Source organism: Anabrus simplex, chromosome 5 (assembly GCF_040414725.1).
Source record: "Anabrus simplex isolate iqAnaSimp1 chromosome 5, ASM4041472v1, whole genome shotgun sequence".
In the NCBI taxonomy this organism is placed as follows: Eukaryota; Metazoa; Arthropoda; class Insecta; order Orthoptera; family Tettigoniidae; genus Anabrus; species Anabrus simplex.
Genome location: NC_090269.1, coordinates 170,104,379 through 170,121,642, shown reverse-complemented (window position 1 = coordinate 170,121,642; position 17,264 = coordinate 170,104,379). Strand labels below are relative to the sequence as shown.

At 40.5% G+C, this 17,264-nt stretch overlaps 1 protein-coding gene across 3 annotated transcripts in view; it reads right to left on the bottom strand.

Annotated features, from left to right (window-relative positions):
* The window catches only part of Mctp (multiple C2 domain and transmembrane region protein), a 1,410,470-nt gene that overhangs the window by 355,625 nt on the left and 1,037,581 nt on the right, over positions 1-17,264 (bottom strand). The gene's annotated exons all lie outside the window — the stretch shown is intronic.

Genomic DNA, 17,264 nt, shown 5'->3' with positions numbered 1-17,264 from the left:
ATATTTATGCAACGGAAGATCGTGCGCAACTTAGACGTTATTTAAGTAGACGTTGTCTAAGGCTTAAAACTAGACATCGTTTCTGCAATCGGCCTCGCATGTATCGTTGGAGGGAAGTCACGAACCGAAGAAATTATCATTCCGAGCCTGGGTACTATTCCTTTCATTATCACGCTGTCAGCAGTAGCAGTGAGCTGACGGGATGTTGCTGAAGAAGAAGAAGAATGGTAAAAAGTGTACATATTATCTTATCACATGCACAGAATAATGGCATGTACCCTAAATCCATAATCACATTTCTATATACCGAGAGTGTAAAACCAAAGTAGCAAAACAGGTCAAATTACCCCCAAAATAAGCAGATTCGCTAAAAAGGACATTACGGTTTCTTTATAAAATCCACCCGGAGAGAGGGCAGTGGTCTAAGGAGGACGGCATGTCCGCCTAAAGGAGGACATCTGGTCACCCCAAAGGAACACAAACCTAAAGTTTAGAAATCAGTCTATGCAGTAGGTACATGTGCCACTGCTGCACATTAGGCAACTACGAGTAGCAGCTGTCCTTCACGGGATTTTAATTGAATATTTCCGCTCGGAATACCTAGTTTCACTGATCTCTTACCGTGTCCCCCCACTCTTTTCATTTTCCTCACACTCGAGCACACGGTATTCTAACAGTCCGTTTAAACACATCTCCCAAAACAATTTAACAATATTAAAGAGAGTTGCGAGCTTGATAAACTGTAAGTTTCATCTTGTAAAGGTATAGTCTAGATAGGCTCAATTAACTCTTTAAAAATGAGTTAATGTGTAGTGGCTTGAAGCCATCCTGACTTACGAAATCAATCAATCAATCAATCAATCAATCAATCAATCAATCAATCAATCAATCAATCAATCAATCAATCAATCAATCAATCAATCAATCAATCAATCAATCAATCAATCAATCACCATTGATATGCATTGGCTATGAACATTTTGTAGTTTTCTGTTTGTATACTTGTTTATATCTTGTTGCTCATTTGTTGCGTTTGTTACATGTTTTCATCAAAATTAACGTTCGATTAATTAATTAACTAAACATACTATATGAAGATGTAGTGTCTGTCCGACTCGTTGGCTGAATGGTCAGCGTACTGGCCTTCGGTTCAAAGGGTCCCGGGTTCGATTCCCGGTTGGATAGGGGATTTTAATAGCTTCTGATTAATTCTTCTGGGGACTGGGTGTATGTGTCCGTCCCAATACTCTCCTCATCATATTCAGACAACATACCACACTACCAACCACCATCAGCCGTAAAACAGGGCCAAATCCACATGTGCGACGCAGTTCGAACCCGCGACCCCACGGGTGTGGGAAAAAGCGATAGCAAAAGAAGAATAAGAATGAAGATGTAGTGTCAATTATAGCCACTACTATGACTTTACTTACAATTTGTATTCATTTTAGCATACGGCGCACCTTACTTCGTCCACCACCTTGGCTGAATGATCAGCGTCGAGGCCCCCGGTTCAGAGGGTACCAGGTTCGATTCCCGACCGGGCCGGGGATTTAATAGCATTTCGTGTATTCCTCATTCTCAGGGATTGGGTGCTTGTGTTTGCCCCAACACGCTCTTCTTATTGACGGTTGTATCGTTATTTTGGTCGGAAAATAAAGAAAATTACAATTTCACAAATTTTAGTAAGTTTTCTCGAACATTAAATGTTGCTTTGCCCAGCCATTCAATCCTCACGCTTCTTTGCTTCTCTGCTCGCGGAAATTGTGGAAAGGAGTAGAAACACGAAAGCAAGCAGTCACCGTAATGCAACAAGTACCACGAGGCATTGTAGTAGCAGTCAACGGGACGCACCATCATTGAAATATTGTGAAAAGAAAAGATATCAACACCTCAAGATTTCGGACTGACGTTCCTTTTGACTAAGCTCCCATAAAAATGAACTACTTCCAATGTAAAATCTGCTCGTCAAATCAAGACTAGTTCGAGGAAACGACCAATAGTTGCATTTCACCGTCTACAACTAATAGATTACAGAAGCTTGCCTCAAATCAACACATCAAGCAGAATATTTCCAACGCTTTTAAGATTTTAAGCTTTAAGACACTATTGAGTTTTAACAGAATTTACGACTCAAATTTTAATACAATAAGTCAACTAACAATTGTTTTTAAAAAGTTGGCTAAAGGAACTTGATCGGATTTTGAAGTAGCTGCCACAGACTACAATTGACTAACTCTGTTTGACATTTCAGAAAGGTGTTCAGCCAGATTACTTGCCTCCTTACCATGAACTTCTTTTACCTTCAGAGACAATAGATCGCCAACTCTATTGTAAAAATGGAACAATCTAGCCTGCACTATTTTAAGTTGATAGGGAGATGGATCACTTACTTAAAAAAACTAACTACTAACTCAGTAGTGTTATCAGTGATAGTGGGGAGAGCCTCATCAATTTCCATCTCTCCCAAAGTTGGGATACTAATAGGTAATTCTAATGACTCTTTGAGCTGGGTGGTATCTGCCGCAACCGTGCCTCCAGATTCAACATTCCTAATAAGTAATTCGTAAATTAATTCCTCCTTGCGCAAGTAGCCGGGATGGAGGACTTCGCGAGGGCCGGACATAATGAAAGAAATTTACAAATTTGGAATACGAAAAAAAGAAATTCCAGCGACAGAGAAAATTCTTAGAGTTCGAAACAGATTCTATGTTTAGTCGTCAAAAGGGGCTTAATTGAGACCCATTCAACCACGCTCTGCTACCACTTGTTACAGAGTTAACCGTGGAGCAGAAAGAGGTTAAAGAAGGTGCCGGGGTGAATGGGTCTAAATAAAATGTCAAGAATTGAATTTAACCCTATAATGCCCGGAGTGACAAATTTGTCACACGACTTTCAGATGCTATCAGAAGCTATAATACATCTCTTTTATTCTTAATGCCCAGTGTAGCACATTTGTCACACAGTCGTGAACACACTCAGGTGGATATTTTCTTCAAATATGGCCCGGGAACAATAAAAGAGAGGTATTATAGCTTCTGATAGCATCTGAAAGTCGTGTGACAAATTTGTCACGCCGCGGGCATTATAGGGTTAAAACGTAAACTGAAGGTCACATTTTTGAAAAAGATCAAACTTAACAAATTTTCACTTAGTGAGATAACAATGACATTTCAGGTACAAAATAGCAATTTAGAAACAAGACTAAGAAAAATCCAAGAAACAGAACTTTAACACTCTTGGGCTTCAAGCCCCTAGTTTTACAATTTTTGTGCTCCCAGCTCAAATTTACAGACGAGCACAAATTTGTTCAAAGGGCAGAAATCCTCTAATTCATGGAGCACTTACTCCCAAAATTACCACATTTAGCCTTCAAGAAGCATTCATTAATCTTACAAAAACTTTGAAAAAGAGCTAAAAGGCTCTCAGTTTTCCAACACTACTCAAGGCAACATCAGCTTACAAATTCTGGCCTCTGAAGGCACAACTTACAATAGGAAAATGATTATACAGGGCTATTTATCACCCAACCTACTGGGCCTTCATGTAAAAGGAAAACACGGTGAAATAAATGGCCCGAGCACAAAATGAATGGAGGCGAATGCTTGCACTCCTAGATATGAGCACATAAAACCTAAAAGGCACAAGGCCGATGAAACAGGGGGTATTCCCAAACTATGGAGGTGACTCGTATAAGAATAAATTAAGACATTACGGAAAGGAAGAAAACCAGTTACAAAACGTAGTCACCTCAAACCAATATGAAGGGAAACTCGAGAGGGTACATCACATTATATCCCCGATTTACAGTTAAAGATTTTATGTTTTACTTTAGCCGGCAGAAAGTTACATTTTTAGGAAAACAAGGTTACATAGTTAATGATTCGGACCTTTCCCTCAGGCTAAACTGCGGAGCTAGCAAGAAATAAAGATGTTATGTGGCCATTACCTTGTCGGTGTACTGCTGCCTGATGAAAGAGGCGCCGTCCGCCTCCTGCTTGGACACACACACTAGGTCAGACGACGATCAATTGGCCAAGAGACGTGAAAATCCGTAGTTTATAAACCCTCGGGGAAAAGTCGAGATCATTCAAGATTAAACTAGCCACACCCTCTCACTTTTATTGGTGAATTTAAAAATTACACTGTAAATCGAAGTAGAAGAAGAAGAAGAAGTCTGTGATTGGTAGAAAATTAATTCCAGAAATTAGGGATTGGCTGGATTCAAAACTGGCGGAAAGAAAACATAAATAATGCCAACCCAAAAGTAAATGAATATCAATTAGTAAAAAAACTTATGAATACAAAACTTCTTTAAATTAAAAGTTCTTTCTCTTCGCACCAGGGTGCATGATCATAGTTCTTTGGTAGTGTCATCTATGGGAGAATGTCCAAACTTCTTGATGAATGAAAAACAAGTAGAAATTCACACAGTTCAGGAAACTTCAGAATAACAAAATTATATCAGATTTTAGTGGTGACATCTTCAGAGAAAAATTCTAACTTGTTGTATTCATATTTGATAGATACAGGAGTTCTTTTAGGCGCTCATTTTGTATGCGCGGCGTAGAGCTGTACCCCCCGGTACAATTATTATTATTATTATTATTATTATTGTTATTATTATTATTATTATTATTATTATTATTATTATTATTGTACCGGCAGGTACACCCCAACGCTGCGCATTTAAATTTAGCGCCTAAACGAACTCCTCTAGTGGCAAAACAGTGAAAATAAAACTAAACCAACTTAGAACTTTACTCAGAAGATGTCACCACAGAAATATGATGTAATTTTGTTATTGTGCAGTTGCCTTACCTGAGAGAATTTCTACTTGCTTTCTTTGACATTCATCAAGAAGTCTGGACATTTCTCCACAGATGACACTACCAAAAAACTATGATAATGCACCCTGGTGCAAAGTGCAAGAACTTATAATTTAAAGAAATTTTGTATTTCTAAGTTTTGTAACTGACTGATGCTCATTTATTTTTGGGTTGGCAATATTTCCCTTTTATTTCCGCCAATTTTAAATCTAGCCAATCAAACATTTCTGTAATTAATTTTCAACCTATCACAGACTTCTTCTTCGATTCTGAGTGTTGAATTGGCCGAATAAAATTGAGAGGGAGTGGCTGGTTTAGTCGTGAAAGATCTCGAACCTTCCCTGAGGGTTTATAAACTGCGGCTTTTCACGTCTCTTGGCCAATTGATCATCATCTTACTGAGTGCATGTGTCAAAGCGGGAGGCGGGCGGCCTCCTCAGCTGCTAGAACTTCTACAAGGTAATGCACATTGTACCGGGCGGTACACCTCTACACCGTTTATTTAAAAGTTGCGCCAGTTGAAACTCCTCTTCTGGAGGAAGGTTGAACTTTATCTACTCTATTAATTCTCTACTTTCTCAGAAGATGTCACCACGTGGAAAATTTTGAGTTTTTGAACTGTGTCACTTTTGATGTGTTTTTGTTTCGCTTGAAGTAAGAAGTGTGAACTTTCTCTTCTAGAGGACACTACTGAAGATCAACAATAGCGCACCCTAGTGCGGAGTCAAAGAACTATTTTGTTGGAGAAATTTTTATTTCAAAAGTTTGTTTCTTGTTAAATTTCTTTCTGTTATTGTTTAAGTTGGCTGTATACCCCTCTTTTTCCCCTTGTTTAAGATTTATCCAATCCCGAATTTCTTTTAGTAATTTCTGACCAATCTGGTGTATCTTCCCCCAACTTGTATCTGTTGCGGGGTCCTATCCAATAAAAACATTGTGGGCGGGTGTTTTCATTCCCCTAACGCCTAGAAACTTCCGCGAGAGTATATAAACTGCTGATTTTAGGGTCTCCGGGCCACTTCTGTTCCATCTTTCAGTGTATTAAGTACATAGCAGGAGGCGGGAAGCGCCTCTTTCCTCGGCGGCGGTCAACAATAAGGTAATGGCCGATTAATAAATTCTTTCTTTTCTTGCTCAGCAGTTTAACTTTCGGGGCGGGTTCTAAGCGTTCAACCATGTAACCTTTTCCTAAAATGTAAAAACAACTGGTATCTATTCTATTTTAAAACGACATATCGGGATAGAGAGTGCTTAACCCTCTCGAGTTCCCACTCACATCGTCTTGAGGTGAACTTATTCTCTCAACCTATTCTTCCGTAATGTAATGTAAATTGCTATTAAGTCACCTCTGTTGTATGGGATTAGCCCTTGTAATAACGGCCTAGTGCCAAAGTAGGTTTTAAAATCAAAGTGTATTAGGAGTGCAAGTTCGCCTCCTCTCAAATTGTTTTAGAGGTCATTCAATTAACCTGCTTTTCATTTAATAGACCTCAGTAGATTGGGTATTTTACCCCTGTGTTTATGTCCGTTGAGGACAACTTGAAGGTGGAGTTTGGTGTGGCCTAGGAGAGGCTTAAATTAAAGAGCGTGTGGCTCTTTTGGAAACGGAGTGTTGTATGCCCCGAGGAGGCTTTACTGTGTAATTTGGAGCAAGTGCTCCAGGGTTTGATTGGGGTCTTCTGCCCCTTTGTTAAAATTTGTATATCGGAAAGTTGGGCTAGTTGCTCAAAAATTGTGAACTCAGGGCTCGAAGCCCAAACTCTGTAATCCCTGTAATTGTACATTTCAAATTGTGTTTCGGCTACTAAGTACCTGTTCTTTGTTATTACTTAATATTGAAAAGGAAATATAACCTTGTTAACTTTTACATTAACTTTGATTCCGTAGTTTGAGACCCATTCACGCCCGCACCTTCTTACACCTCTACCTACCACCAAAACACGGTAACACACATAACTTTTCTTTCTGCTACCTCGGCAGTTTAACCCGAGGGAAAGGTCCGAATCTTTAACTATGCAACCAACTTTTCTAAAATGTAAATCTTATTTCGGCTAATGTAAAAACTTCGTAAAGTCTTTAACTGTAAAGCGGGGATATAGAATTAATTACCCTCTCGAGATCCCCTTTCTCTTGGTTTGAGGTGACTATGTTTTTATAACTGTTTTTCATTCTGTAATGTGGTAAAGTAATTTCTATACGAGTCACCTCAGTAGTTTGGGAATAGCCCCTGTTTCATCGGCCTAGAGTCACTTAGGTTGTTTTAATGTTCATATCTAGGAGTGCAAGCATACGCCTCCATTCAGTTTGTGTTTCAGGGCGTTTACTTAACCTGTTCTTTTCCGCAAAGGCCCTGTAGGTGGGGTACTAGATACCCTTGTTGTAAGTTGTGCCCTGATGGGCGAGTGATTGTAATTTTCTGATATTACCTTGAATAGGCTAGAAGAAACTGAGAGTCTTTTAGCTCTTTTCCAAAATTTTGTAATTGTAAAGAGTGCCTCTGTAAGGCTGGATATTCAGATGTTGGAGAGCAAGTGCTATTGAATTAGGAGATTTTTTCTACTGAATAATTTGTGCTATTTTGCAATTTTGAGCTTGTAGCTCAGGAAATTGTAAAACTAGGGGCTTAAAGCCCAAATTTTAAGGTTCTGAATCTAGAATTGTTCATAATCTTGTTTAAGAATTGCTATGTGTACCTGTACTATTGACATGAAAAATTGTTAAGTTTGAAGTTCTGAAAATATAATCTTCAGATTAAGTTTCAATTCAATCCTTGACGTTGTAGTTAGACCAATTCATCCCGGCACCTTCTTTCACCTCTGCGTTCCACGGATACCCCGGAACAATTATTATTATTATTATTATTATTATTATTATTATTATTATTATTATTATTATTATTATTATTGTACCGGGCGGTACACCTCTACCCCGCACATTTAAATCTTGCGCCAATTAGAACTCCTCTACAGGAGAAACACAGAACTTGGAACTAAATCTACTTAAACTTTTCCTCAGAAGATGTCACCTCCTTAATTTTGTGATTGTGAAGTTTCCAGTACTGTATAAAATTCTACGCGTTTTGTTTACCATTTATCAAGAAGTTTGGACTTTCTGCAACAGATGTCACTACAAAAACTATGATCATGCAGCCTGGTGTGAAGTGAAGGAACCCTTTTTGAAGAAATTTTGTATTCTTAAGTTTTATCTTTACTAAATTTCGTTCATTCATTTTTGGGTTGGCAATATTTATCTTTTCTTTCCGCCAGTTTTGAATTCAGCCAATCCCTAATTTCTGTAATAAATTTTCGGCCTATCACAGGCTTCTTTTTCGATTTGGTGTGTAACTTTAAGCTAGCCAATAAAAGTGAGAAGGTGTGGCTTGATTATTCATGAAAGGTCTCGAACTTTCCCCGAGGGTTTATAAACTGCGGATTTTCATGTCTCTTGGCCATTTGATCAACATCTAACTGAGTGTGTGTATGTGAAGCAGGAGGCGGGAGGTGCCTCTTTCATCAGGCAGCAGTTCTTCAGCAAGGTAATGGCCATTTAACATCCTTATTTCTTGCTAGCTCCGCAGTTTAAACCGAGGGATAGGTCCGAAACTTTAATATGTAACCTTCTTCTTTAAAATGTAAGTTCTGCCGGCTAATGTAAAAATTTCATAAAATCTGCCACTGTAATTCGGGGATAGAGAGTGATTTACCCTCTCGAGCTCCCCTTCATAATGGTTTGAGGTGACTACGTTTTATAGCTGGTTTTCTTCCTTTCTGTAATGTCTTAAGTTATTCTTATACGAGTCACCTCCATAGGTTGGGAATAGCACCTGTTCCATCGGCCTAGTGCCTTTTAGGTTTTAAGAATGCATATTTAGGAGTGCAAGTACACGCCTCCATTCAACTTGGAGTTTCGGGCCATTTACTTAACCTGTTCTTTTTCTGCTAAGGCCCAGTAGGTTGGGTACGAGATACCCCCGTTTCATTTGTGTAAGTTGTGCCTTGACGGCAAGTAATTGTAAAGTCTGATATTGCCTTGAATAGGCTTGAAAAACTGAGAGCGTGTCAGCTCTTTTCAAGTGATGTTAAAGTGCCTCTGGGAGGCTTGAGGTTAAAAACTGGGATCAAGTGCTCCATGTATTGAGGGGTGTTCTGCCCTTGCATAAATGGTGACCTTTGTAATGTTGAGCGTGTAGCTCAGGAATTGTGTAGTAAGGGCTTGAAGCCTAAGACCTGTCTATACCAGCAATCTTGTCTTTACTAGACCGGTTTAGTGCTACTGGTACCTGTTACTTTGTTAATTTTGAAAAAGAAAAAATATAACCTTTGTTGAAATTTTAAATTAACTTTGATTTGGTAGTTAGACCCATTCACTCCGGCACCTTCTTTCGCCTCTGCGTTCCACATATATCCCGGAACAATTATTATTATTGTACCGGGCGGTACACCTCCACGCCGCTAATTTAAAAAGTGCGCCAGTTGAAACTCCTCTGCTGGAGGAAGTCTGAACTTTATTGACGGTATTAATTTTCAAGTTTCTCAGAAGATGTCACTACCTGGAAATTTTAGAGTTTTTGAACTGTGTCATTTTCGACGTATTTTGTTTTGCTTGTAGTAAGAAGTGTGAACTTTCTCTTCTAGAGGACACTACTGAAGATCAACAATAGTGCACCCTAGTGCGGAGTGAAAGAACTATTTTTTGGAGAAATTTTTATTTCAAAAGTTTGTTTCTTGTTAAATTTCTTTCTGTTATTGTTTAAGTTGGCTGTATACCCCTCTCTTTCCCCTTGTTTTGTATTTAGCCAATCCCGAATTTCTTTTATTAATTTCTGACCAATCGGATCTATCTTCCCCCAACTTGAAGATGTTGCTGTATCCTACCCAATAAAGAGTTTGTGGGAGGGTGTTTTCATTCCCCTAACGCCTCGAACCTTCCGCGAGAGAATATAAACTGCTGATTTTAGGGTCTCCGGGCCACTTCTGTTCCATCTTTCAGTGTGTAAAGTACATAGCAGGGGGCGGGAAGCGCCTCTTTCTTCGGCAGCGGTCAACAACAAGGTAATGGCCAATTAATAACTTCTTTCTTTGCTAGCTCAGCAGTTTAACTCTCGGGGCGGGTCCGAAGTTTTTCCATTATGTAACCTTCCTTAAAAATGTTAAGAAACTTGTATCTATTCTATCTTTTAAACTACATATTGGGATAGAGAGTGCTTAACCCTCTCGAGCTCCCACTCATATTGTTTTGAGGTGAACTTATTTTCTCAACCAATTCTTCCTTAACATTATGTAAATTTGTTTCTTTTCTAAAGTCACCTCCGTAGTATGGGATTAGCCCTTGCATCAGTGGCCTAGAGCCAAATTAGGTTTTGAAACAAATACATTAGGAGTGCAGATCGCCTCCTCTCAAATTGTTTCTTTAGAGGTCATTGTAATTACCCTTTTTCATTTAATTGACCTCAGTAGGTTGGGTATGTTACCCCTGTGTCTATGTCCTGAGAGGACAACTTGAAGGTGGAGTTTGGTGTGGCCTTTGAGAGGCTTAAAGTTGAGAGCGAGTGGCTCTTTTTCGAAAATTGAGTGTTGTATGCCTCGTGGAGGCTTTTCAGTGTAATTTGGAGCAAGTGCTCCTGAACATGAATGGGGTTTTCTGCCCCTCTGGTAAAACTTATTTTGAAGTAAGGTTGGGCTGATTGCCCACGAATTGTGAAGTAAGGGCGCTGAGCCCAAATCCAGTAAATATTGTACCTACATTTTGTTGACTTGCTACTCTGTACCTGCAATGCTTGTTATTTCTTCATTTTAAAAAGAAAATATAACCTTGTTAAAATATTACATTAACTCTGATTCCGTAGTTTGAGACCCGTTCACGCCCGCACCTTCTTTCACCTCTACCTACCGCTAAAACGCGGTAACAATTATTATTATTATTATTATTATTATTATTATTATTATTATTATTATTATTATTATTATTATTATTCCCTATGCCACACTCCATCACAAGAGGGACACGCCAACAAATATATATCGGAAGGAAGTGCTCTGTGTCTCCTACATAATTCGGCATCTTTAATAGTGAATTTAATTGCGTTAATAAGCAGACAAGAATTGTACATGTGCACATGTAAGCCACTTGCCTGTGTAATGAAACTCTTATTCCTTCCTTCTTCTTTCGTCTTGAATAGGAAAAACTACGCCCAAATATTACGCGGGTATTCACCATTCTGCCACACAGCAGTTTGCCAAACAATTAATATGAAATGTACATAAAAACAACATAAACCGAAACTGCACGTAGCACACTAACATGAATGTTTACAGTGGATCTGTAGTGACGTAAGATGGCGGCGGCCGCAAGTTTTCGGCTTTACTAGCACCAATGCTACGAGATACAGCGCTGCCAGTCTATTTACTGTATATCTGTGGTTCGCAGTAAAGTAGTAAACTACAATGAATCTCTCAAAGCACTTTCCGGGTATAAACTGGCCATTTTCTGTGCATGTCCCAAGATAACTGTGCCTATTTAATCCCCCGTGGAATGCATAAAGCCTTTCACTCTCCAGGCAGCAAGTCTGCAGCTGTAATTCCAAGAAGTGAACGGATGAAGTTTAAACCTTACTTGCGTTTAAGGTGGGAATAATTATGCATCTTAGAATTTTTCTACAGCCCGGTAAAGAAACATCATGTCAAGAAAAAACTACGAATAATTCACAGATTTTCCTTATGGTTTTATCCCCTTTCACCGTAAATTACAATAAAGTTTTTATTATCTCGTTTTTTCGGTATCTACCAAAAACATAAATTATGAAAACTAGACCAGGGCCACATGAAATGCCTTCGCGGGCCGTACGTTGAGCACCCCTGCCCTATACCATACGGCCCATCAACTTGTCGGATCAAGGACACCACGTTTGCGACGAAACAAATAACAGCATGGTACAATAGTGAAATGAAACGGAAATGGCGTATGGCTTTTAGTGCCGGCAGTGTCCGAGGACTTGTTCGGCTCGCCAGGTGCAGCTCTTTTGATTTGACTCCCGTAGGCGACCTGCGCGTCGTGATGAGGATGAAATGAAGATGAATACGACATATACACCCAGCCCCCGTGCCAGCGAAATTAACCAATAATGGTAAAAATTCCCGACCCTGCCGGGAACCGAACGCTGGACTCCTGTGACCAGAGGCCAGCATGCTAACCATTTAACAATGGAACTCGACATGTTTCTCCATAAGAAGCCGGTATAGCCGCCATCTTGCGCAAGTGCCCCTGTGCCGTCTCATAAGAGTCTATGTATAGCCACCATCTTGCGCATACACCCTTAGATCGTCTTTGTATAGTCGCCATCTTGTGCAAGCGCCCATCGAGCGTTTCATATGAGCAGCCGCCATCTTGCGCAAGCGCTCCTAGGCCGTCTCATAAGAGCAGCCGCCATCTTGCGCAGTAAGCCCGTATGCCGTCTCATAAGAGCGTATGTATAGCTGCCATCTTGCGCAAGCGCCTCTAGGCCGTCTCATAAGAGCCTCTGTATAGCCGCCATCTTGCGCAAGCGCCCCTAAGCCGACTCATAAGGAGCTGTGTATAGCCGCCATCTTGTGCAATTGGCGTCGGGAAGGGCATCTTGCCGTAAAACTATGGCCCGCCATGTTGTTACGTGTGCTTACTTATGTCAATCGCCATTGACATACTACTTAAAACAACGTCCGAAGATTCATCATTGTCCTACTACTCAACATAACGTCGGGAAGGGCATCTCGCCGTAAAACTACGTCCTGTAAGGTTAAGCCTCAAGATAACTACTGACCAAGTCGACAAGGGCACCTAGTCGTAAAACTAAGGTTAGGACCCTCCATGAGGTTAGGCTTGCTCTCTTAGTCATCGGGAAGGGTAACTAGCCGTTAAAGTGTAGTTAGACTCCTCAAGATACCGACTGGGAGGTTAGGTGCGCTCTCTTATGCAAAATTCGCAAATCGTCATTGTCACCTATTATAGGCCTACTAGGGGTCAATGACCTCGGGTTAATGACTTCAGAGTTGGAACCGGCCTAGGTACACTACTAGGGGTCAATGAACTCGGGTGCTGACGCAGCAGAAAAGTGCAGACTCTGCGTATTTGGGAACCCCTTTGCCGTACTATTTTGAAGTAACTACAATTTCCCGGCCGTTTGTCCTATTCTTCACGAGTATTTATTTCCCTATTACCGAAATTCGATTACAGGGATTTTTCGATTTCTCGAAGCAAACGTTTCCTCCCTTGAAGCAAAAAATACCCTGTAACTCGAATTTTGTACATCAACTCTGCAAAACAGCATTTGTGTTTTGTGAGGAACTGTTAACAGGAAAGTGTTAAATTAATTGATACTCGGAGCTAATATGACGGGAGCCAAAAAACTAAAACTTCTAGGCCGGTTTCATCAACGTGGATTAAACCTTAACCCCGAGTTATACTGGTTTTAACTCTGTATTTGACTATTCATTCTGTTTCATCAGGGAGGGTTAATGTCAGCTCTAGGTTAAAGCTGGGTTTAACCTGGATTAAATAGTTAACTCGAGGTTAAAAGCTAAATGGCCACTGTAAAACTTGCGTCTGATGCAGAGTTGCTTTATTTAGATCTGTTAAATGGTGTTTCTAATTGAAATAGACCTATAATAAGAAGGAACGACTTTCAAAATCTATCTGAGGAACTGTCAAAAACCATCGTCAGTAAAGTCGTCGATGAAATTCGCGAGAGGTTAGAATACACAACTGACCGAAACGGCCCCTGGGTTAGAGTATATTTAACCCACGTTGATGAAACTGAGCCCTAGTGATCGGAAAGCCTCGCTGTTTCTCGGTTGTGAATTCATTACCTGTCACGTTCGAAAGCAGCCCCGGGAGTCGTGGACAACAAACTTCATTTACGAATCTTGGCTGCGTGGTATTGACGAGAAGTTTCTACGTCCCTTTCGTAGACCGCTGCCCCTCCCATCTCAAAATGCTCGTTCAGGAGTTATAGCCAGTGCACGTGGTCTTCTTGTCACCGAACTTCACATCCAAACTACAGCCCATGAACCAAGGGGTGATTAAAAACTTAAAGCGTTTCCACAGGAAGAGCGCTGTTCAGAGAATTCTGAGAAAAACTGAATCCGAGGAGTCATTAATGGACATTAATCTACTACAATCGATCAGAATGCTGAGTAAATCGTGGGCTGATCTGAAGCAGGAAACAATTAAACATGCAATTAAGCAGGATTTTTGAAAGACGACTCAGGAGCTTCAGAACTCTAAGAGGAGGAAGTCACTCCTATTCTTGAAGAATGGGTGGAGTATGAGCTGCTTGTTAGCTGCGAAGCTGATTTTGAGGGTTACATAAATGTCGCCGAACCTGCTACGGATACCGTCAACACTACTGGCAAGCAAGAAGAAGAAGATTCCCAACAAGAATAGCTGGAGCCGCCTTCTTCTCTTAAATAGGTGATAACCTTGTATGAATGTTAGTGTGTATGAGTGAGAGCTTTTGTTAGGTGTGTACATAGGCTAAAAAAAAAAAAAAAAGCAAAGTCACCTCCGTACAGGCCATGAAGGCCCTTGTAGGAGTGGAAGGTAAAAGCTTCCACCATTATTAACCTCGGCTGGTGATGGAGTAGAGTGGTTAGCTCTACGCCCGGCCGCCTTTGCCCCCCAGGAATTAACCTGGTACTCATTTTTGGTGTAGGCTGAGTGAACCTCAGGGCCATATACACCTCCGGAAATGGAAATCTCGTTTCTTAAATTTTACGACTTCCTGACGGGGATTCGAACCCACGTCCTTCCGGGCGAACCGAGCACGCCTTTACCGCCTCGGCTAGGCAGCCCCTGATGTAGATAGACTAGATAATATTAATCATTGAAAATAACAATTATGATATGTTATAATATTACTCCATTAATTTAATATTCTTCATCATCATCATCATCATCTGTTTACCCTCCAGGTTCGGTTTTTCCCTCGGACTTAGCGAGGGATCCCACCTCTACCGCCTCAAGGGCAGTATCCTGGAGCTTCAGACTCTTGGTCGGGGGATACAACTGGGGAGTATGACCAGTACCTCGCCCAGGCGGCCTCACCTGCTATGCTGAACAGGGGCCTTGTGGAGGGATGGGAAGATTGGAAGGGATAGGCAAGGAAGAGGGAAGGAAGCGGCCGTGGCCTTAAGTTAGGTACCATCCCGGCATTCACCTGGAGGAGAAGTGGGAAACCACGGAAAACCACTTCCAGGATGGCTGAGGTGGGAATCGAACCCACCTCTACTCAGTTGACCTCCCGAGGCTGAGTGGACCCCGTTCCAGCCCTCGTACCACTTTTCAAATTTCGTGGCAGAGCCGGGAATCGAACCCGGGCCTCCGGGGGTGGCAGCTAATCACGCTAACCACTACACCACAGAGGCGGACGACTGTTAATATAACTTTTCCAAATTATGTGATTATCTCCTGTATGTTGTGGTTAAGTTTAAGAGAGGACCGTGAGCCCTAACTTCGCCACATACAAAGACATAAATAAAATAAATAAATAAATAAATAAATAAATAAATAAATAAATAAATAAATAAATAAATAAATAAATAAATAAATACCAAACCAGTGCAGTGGCTATTCTTCGATCCTACATACAGAGCCAGTCGCATGTAATAAACAATGTTTTCACAGTAATAAAAGTATGTGGAAGAAAACAAGGTTAACAGTAAAAACAGAAGAGACTACTGGATGTTTTCCAAGGGTGTTAATGGAGGTATATTTCACTACTGTATTCTGTCTTCTAAAAAGTTACTATAATAAGAGTTATAATTACGGTGAGGCCGTAAAATACGAGTTTGTTTGTATATTTTAAATACTATTAAAATCCTGTATTCAGTTTATGCCCGTAGATATATATGATTCGATCATGTGCTACACATGCTCAGAAACGGTATTCTATATGTACCGGGCGGTACATCTCTACGACGCAAGTTTAAATCTTGCGCCAATTGAAACTCCTCTACAGGAGAAACTCTGAACTTTAAAAACGGAATCAACTCAACTGTTTATCAGAAGATGTCACTGAGTGTTTTTGAATTGCTTTTGTTGATCAAGAAGGGTGGACATTCTCTAACAGATGTCTCTACTAAAAAACTATGATAATGCACTCTGGTGCGAAGGAATGAACTTTCTTAGAGAAATTTTGTATTCATAAGTTTTGTCTTTACTAAATTTTGTTCTTTCATTTGAGGGTTGGCAATATTAAGCTTTCTTTCCGCCTGTTTTGAATTTAACCAATCCTAAATCTCTGTAATTAATATCCCACCAATAAGGTGTTTCTTCATCGATTTGTGTGTAATTTTGCTGTTAGCCAATAAACTTTTGTGGGCGGGTCTTAATCATTCATGAAAGGTCTCGAATTTTCCGCGAGGCTATAAAAACTGCTGATTTTCTTGTATCCGGGCCACTTCAATAACATCTAGCTGAGCGTGTGGATATGTAGCAGGGGGGCAGGAAGCGCCTCTTTCTTCGGGCAACAGATCTTCAACAAGGTAATGGCCATTTAACATCTTTTCTTGCTAGCTCAGCAGTTTAACTCGCGGGGAAGGTTCTAAACCTTTAATATGTAACCCATCTCTTTAAAATGTAAATCCCTTTTCAGTCTATGTAAAAACTACAAATTTCTTCAACTGTAAATTGGGGATAGAGAGTGCTTTACCCTCTCGAGCTCCCCTTCATTTTTGAATTTGAGGTGACTATGTTCACGTAACCGTTTTTCTCTTCCTTTTTAATGTGTTAAATTTATTTTGTATACTAGTCACCTCCATAAATTGGGATTATCCCCTGTGTAATCGGCCTAGTGCCTCTTGGGTTTTAAAATGTGCATTTAGGAGAGTTAACTCGCGCCTCCATTCCTTTTGCATTTAGGGCCATTTAAAGTAACCTATTATTTTTTATTTTAGGCCCAGTAGAGTGCGTACAAGTTACCCCTGTTTATTTACAAGTGTGCCTTGAGGGCAGTTAGAAGTAAAGTTTGTTGTGGCCTTTGATAGGCTTGTAAAATCGAGTGCGGGTCTGCTCTTTCTTGTAGTTTGATGGGGGCCTCTAAGAGGCTTAACATGGTAATTAGGAGCAAGTGCTCCTTGGTATGATGGGGTTTTCTGCCCTTAAATCAAATGATTTCATTGGCAAGGTTGGGCTGGTAGCTCAAGGAATGTAAAGTGGGGCTTGGAGCCCAGGGCTTGTAACGAATATTGAACTTGTTCTCTCTTTCGTAGAATTATTCTTGTACCTGATTTTTCCATTGTTATTTCATCATCATCATCATCATCATCATCTGTTTACCCTCCAGGTTCGGCTTTCCCTCGGACTCAGCGAGGGATCCCACCTCTACCGCCTCAAGGGCAGTGTCCTGGAGCTTCAGACTCATGGTCGGGGGATACAGCTGGGGAGTATGACCAGTACCTCGCC